Genomic DNA, 5114 nt, shown 5'->3' on the forward strand with positions numbered 1-5114 from the left:
GCAAAACTAAAAATTGAGCACAATGGTTTGTGTTCCACACAGAAAACGCAATACTTTTTCCTGGCACTGGTAGGGTGAACCTTTTAAATATACCAATGCCATAAACACTTCCCAATGAAGCCAAGACATACCTACTACTGGCAATGGAGTGCCTTTTGATGGCTAGTACCTCTACTTCACTCATTTGAAAGGATGGGTCTTAATAAAAAGGATTGGATTGTTTAGACAAAAACTACACAATTCAATTATCAAAAACAAATCTTTATTTTTGTTCAGCCTGCAGGTTGTGTTTCTTAACTACATGTTTGCCTATTACAGCAGCACAAACAGCCAATACAACAAGACTCAGAACCTATTGCCACCCATATCCACAACTCCAGTGAATCCGGATCCTCAGTCACTGCCAATAAGTTCTTATGGTTTGGTCCAATTACCAGTAGAGGTCCTAGAATGGCCAAGCTTTGTTCTTCCTCTACATTGGAATCTGTAATAGAAATGAGAATCTAGTTGTGCATGTAGAGCACCATGAAAGTATAGGATATTAGTAGCTATAGATGTATGAACGCAGTTCTGAGAAATGCACTAGAGAGTTTGTCCCATATGATCTTTTAATAAGAGAAAGATGTACTAACCACTAAAGATTCAAGATCATGGCAAACTTACCAGGTCCAGCTTGTCTCTTTCCTCTTCCTCTGCTTTGAGAGGAGTGGCCAACCCTCCTGCTCTGAGGAAAAGCCACACAGTTCCCAGCACCTACAGATGTCACTGGTACCTTCCAGAGGGGACCAACTGTGACAAATTAGGCCATAAATACCACATAAAATCCCATATTGTTTTAGTGTGACTCTTGAGGCAAGATTTAGTAATTCAAATTAATCTTAGTCTAAAGAATTAGATGCTATAATCTTGTGCTTGAGTAAAGCATTCAAAAGATAGTGGGAAATCAGTTGTCCTACCACCTTCCCAAACACATTTTTGAAATAAGTTCAGACCATACATAAAGATGAAAATGTTGAATTTTTACAGGCTACCAGACTTCCTTCAATCTGCTTTGTCAATAAATTAGTTCAGATTATTTAACAAAAAAAATATATATAATATAATAATGAGTGGGCAAGGTATTGTGACCCATTAATATTCCGATAAAGCTATTTAAAATTTTATGCTTAAATTTACGTCTAAAAGATGTGCTTTAGCCTCTTGGTATCGTTTGTAGGAGCAGCAGGACAACTTGGAACAAGCTCAGATGAGACATATGGGCACAGCTACCTCCAAGTATGTTGCCAATCCTCAGCCTACCTAGGTATGCTTATCAAGCAAAAGCAAATGAAAGACTGTAAATTAAACTAATTACTTCTAATGGCACTGTAAAAGAAACATGATTTAGGACATGTCAGTGTATTTAAAAGCAAAAAAAAAATATATATCCCATCTATCTATCTCTAGGCCAGTGAATAAGTACAGAAAAAAAAAAAAAATTACATTATGAATGGGGGGACCTTAATACACTAAAAAAAGCAAAATTTTAGTTTTTGCGCAGACTCACTTTAGCAAACAACCCACATAAACAAAAAAAATGTAATGAAAGACAAGATTGTTGTAGATCCCTATGGATATTAGTTTTCGTTGTGAACACCATACTCTGAACACTCATACTTCGTAAAATATTGGTTCTTTTTATAAGTCTCCATGCTAGCAAGTGAAAGTAAGATGGATCCCAAACTACTACGTTGGCTACTCACGTATTGCTGGTTTTGCTAAAGAAACAAGCTTTATGCAGAGGATCTGGAACCTGGGTAGCTGCTGCTGCTCTTAGGCTGCAAGTGATATAGATCTAGAAAAACAAAAAACAATTCTAACAAGATGTATATTCAAAGGCCCATAATTAATTTTAATAAGTTTATTCTTACAGTGGCTACATCTCTCCCAGTAAACCTAAAAGCATCAACCGTGAACTGGAGTTTGTCTGGCTGGGGCCTTGGGGACATGAATACAGATGTGGAATCTGCCTCTTTCCCATCCATCAAGCACCTGTAATTGAGGATTTATAGTAATTACTATAGACTTGCTAGTGCCTAGCTTTACTAGCTGTTAAGACTCACCCATTAAGAGATTATTTCATAGCTGGGATCAGAGTTGGCATTGGGATTTAATGTGGCCACACAACTATCAATAAACACTGTCATAGGCACATGGTTGCCAGAATCAACAGAGGCTTCAATATGGAAGACGTCACCCAGTCGGAAGACTGTAGAGGTTCTTGGAGCACACCAGTCATCTGATGAAGAGCACAAAGTATTAAATACAGAATTCTAACACCCTTTCTTCAGGGAGTACAAACTTACATACCGTTCATGAGATTTAAAGAGAACCCTAATCTCTCTTCTGCAGAAATAGTAGAGCTGTAAGGCATCCATGTTGGTTTGATGGCATTGCTGCTCACATTGCCATGTCTGTAGAAAGAGGCAGACTAGTGAAATGAGATCTAATATAGGGTTGGTCAATGTTTAATATTCATTGTTAGACAGAATGAAAGATACTTGTGTGTGATCAGATCTGGCAGGCACTTTGAGGTGGTTTGGTATATTATAGAGTGAAGTATATAGATAATTGCATATAATATGCCTTTATTTTATTAAAAAAAAAAAAAAAACCAAACACCCTCACCGTGGATAATAACATTGGATTAAGACAGAAGCAGCATTGGTTCTTATGATAGGAGAATTTCCAGCTGGAGTGGGGTTGTAGTTCAGGTTTGTGCTGTAGACCATGAATTCAGCTGTCATCTGAGAAGAATTAAAAAAAATGTTTTTACTCTGACAAATAGTAGTGATTAATATCTAGTTATAAGAAAAGTTATCAAATTGCATAAAACTAACATTTACTGATGCCTGTAAATTCCATGCAGTTTCAGTAAGTTTCCTTCTGGTAGAAAAACCACGTTAACCAAAAGTATAAACTCATGCAATGCACTTCTAGGAGCAAACTGGGGATTGGTCGACACACACACGTCGCAGTAATGCTTCGCTTCTCTAGATTGGATTCCATCTTAAAGGAACACTGAACCCAAAGTTTTTCTTTCAAGATTCAGATAGAGCATGCAGTTTTAAGCAACTTTCTAATTTCTATTCATTTTTTTTTTCGCTATCTTGCCATCTTTATTTGAAGAAGGCATCTAAGCTTTTTTGGTTCAGACTCTGAACACTTTTTTTAATTGGTGGATGAATTTATCCACCCATCAGGAAGAACAACCCAGGTTCACCAAAAATGGGCCGGCATCTAAACTTAGATTTCAAATTAAAATACTAAGAGAATGAAGAAAATTTGATTAAAATTAGAAAGTTGTTTAAAATGGCATGCTCTGAATAACAAAATAAAAGTTTGGGTTAAGTCTCCCCTTAAGCCTGTCACAGGGGTAAATTTATGTGCTCTCATATTAAAGCATGTTTTGCTTTTAAGGGACAGTAAAGTCAAAATTAGGTTTTCATGATTCAAATAAAAAAAAAAAAAAAAAAAAAAAAAAAAAGCAGTTTAACAACTCCCAAATTTCTTATTGTCTTTTTATTTGTATCCTTTGAAAAGCATATCTACTAGTTAGGCTTAAGTAATACACTACTGGGAACTAGCTGGCAATTGGCGGCTGCACATATATGCCTCACCCAATGTTTTTAAACCAAGCTCCTAGTAGTACATTGCTACTTCAACAAAGGATACCAAGAGAATGCAGCAAATGTGATCATAGAAATTCATTGTATGACCTGTCTGAAAGAAAAAAGGGTTAGCTTTCATGTCCCTTTAACCAGATGCTAAGGTTAACCCCAATTCAAAACAGTTACATAATCTCCTACAAGCTTACTTTTAGGGCATATTAAGAACTATATTAATGTATAAATTAAGATCTTTACAAATCATTACCTGTAAGCTGTTGCCACATTCTTCAAGTCCAGCTTGAAAAACTACTATTAGATTTGTACTCTGGGCACTAGGCTGGCAGCTCTGGGGTCCTAGAGTAAGGTCTGAGGCTTTCACCATTTTCCCAATTCCATACAGATCCCTCTGCACTGTGACCACCATACTGGCCTCCTGACATTGCACACTGATAGGCTGGTACTGAGGCTGCTGTCTAGATTGACCAACACCCTGAGGATACCACCTATCATATCTCTGAGCAGCTCCAAACCCAGACTGAGCAGAATAGCTACTCCCTTGGTCTCCAGCTACGAGCAGGGACATTCATCTGGCAGGATATACTAACTACCACAAGCACAGCCAGCTCAGCTTTCCCCACAAACCCATTCTGACCACAGCTAGGCAAGCACATGGAAATGTTCCAGGTGAGAAATATTTATACTCATCCATCCAATTGCTTTTAGATTTCACCTGTGGCAGCTAATCACAGACACCTGATCTTCTATTGCAATTCTTAAGCCTACAAATTATCCAATATTTATTTTCCCCTGGTTTAACCCTTTCGTGACAGGGTTAAAGTGCCTACATCGGAACAACTGTTCCGATGTAGACAAATTGAAACTACGCGATCGTGCATACGATCGCGAGATTTCAATTATTGGATCGCATCTGGGGGGCGTCCCTACAATCCTAGGAACGCCCTCCAGACCGCGATTAAATCCCTGAAGCACAGAAGGCTTCAGGACAGCCGTTAGTTATGACGTTCCATTCCGTCATAACGGCTTTAAAGCCCAGTCTAATTATGACGGAATGGAACGGCATAACGGCTTTAAAAGGTTAATTACTTAACCTCTGAATTATTTTTTCTGTGTTTGTTTATAAATATTTTGGTTATCCATTATGTAGCCCATAAGTTTATATGTGTGTGTGTGTGTGTATATATATATATATATATATATATATATATATATATATATATATATATATATATATATATATAGTGCTTTCCTGTGTAAACAACACTTTAGGTAATACAAGATTACAATTACTATAACTATCGCACAGAGTTTATAATCTGATTATTCTAGAAAAGTCTTACTAAAAATAATGTTCTGTAAATTGGACCCTAATGTAAAACAATATATATATATATAGTATTTTTCTTCATTACCGTTATTTCAATAAGACTTACGTTTCCTCAAGGA

General features: G+C 36.8%; 1 pseudogene; it reads right to left on the minus strand.

The window, feature by feature from the left end:
* Nucleotides 1-262: 262 nt before the first annotated feature.
* LOC128664708 (zona pellucida sperm-binding protein 3-like) lies at nucleotides 263-4095 on the minus strand (annotated as a pseudogene).
* Nucleotides 4096-5114: the final 1019 nt, after the last annotated feature.

Source organism: Bombina bombina, chromosome 6, assembly GCF_027579735.1.
Source record: "Bombina bombina isolate aBomBom1 chromosome 6, aBomBom1.pri, whole genome shotgun sequence".
In the NCBI taxonomy this organism is placed as follows: domain Eukaryota; kingdom Metazoa; phylum Chordata; class Amphibia; order Anura; family Bombinatoridae; genus Bombina; species Bombina bombina.